Below are 794 nucleotides of genomic sequence, written 5' to 3'. Positions count from 1 at the left end.
GCATGGAACCCGGGGTCTCAGTGGTCCGACTAAAAGACCCCGGCATGGAACTTGGGGGTCTCAGTGGTCCAACTAAAAAACCCGGCAATGGAAACCCGGAGTCTCAGTGGTCCGACTAAAGACCCGGCATGGAACTCGGGGTCTCAGTGGTCCGACTAAAGAACCGGCATGGGAACCCGGGGTCTCGGCGGGGGGCCGAGTAAAAACCCGGCATGGAAACCCCGGTGTCTCCCGGGGTCTCAGTGGTCCCGACTAAAGACCCGGCATGGAACTCGGGGTCCTCGGAGGTGCCGACTAAAGACCCGGCATGGAACTTGGGGTCTCAGTGGTCCAACTAAAAACCCGGGCATGGAAACCCGGTGGTCTCCCGGGGTCTCAGTGGTCCGACTAAAGACCCCGGCATGGAACTCGGGGTTCTCAGCAGTGCCGGCTCAGCGCTCTTCGCTTTTTTTGTTTCTTCCCACGGCTTCTAAAGTTCGTACGCGGTGGACTTTTTCGTAACAATGTGGAAGGAGGGCCACGGGGAGGAAGCGATTGCCGGGTGTGCAAGCGAGTTGGTTTGCAGCTGCCTGCTTAGCCAGTGCCTAGGCCGGAAGGGGCAAAGGGAAACTCGAGGCTTGGATGGACAGCGCCACACACAAAAGACAAAGATCCCCCCGTGTAGCCTCCGCCGAACTGTTGGGGCAAGTGCTAATAGCGAGCGCCTATGATAGGCCGATACGGGGACACCAGGGGGGTGGGGTGGGGTGGCCAGCACCACGCCCGACCGCCTTTGTTTTCTCCACTGCTGATAT

The sequence above is a fragment of the Lampetra fluviatilis genome, chromosome 43 (genome assembly GCF_964198595.1).
Source record: "Lampetra fluviatilis chromosome 43, kcLamFluv1.1, whole genome shotgun sequence".
Classification (NCBI taxonomy): Eukaryota; Metazoa; Chordata; class Hyperoartia; order Petromyzontiformes; family Petromyzontidae; genus Lampetra; species Lampetra fluviatilis.
Note: the sequence above shows the minus strand (reverse complement) of the source record.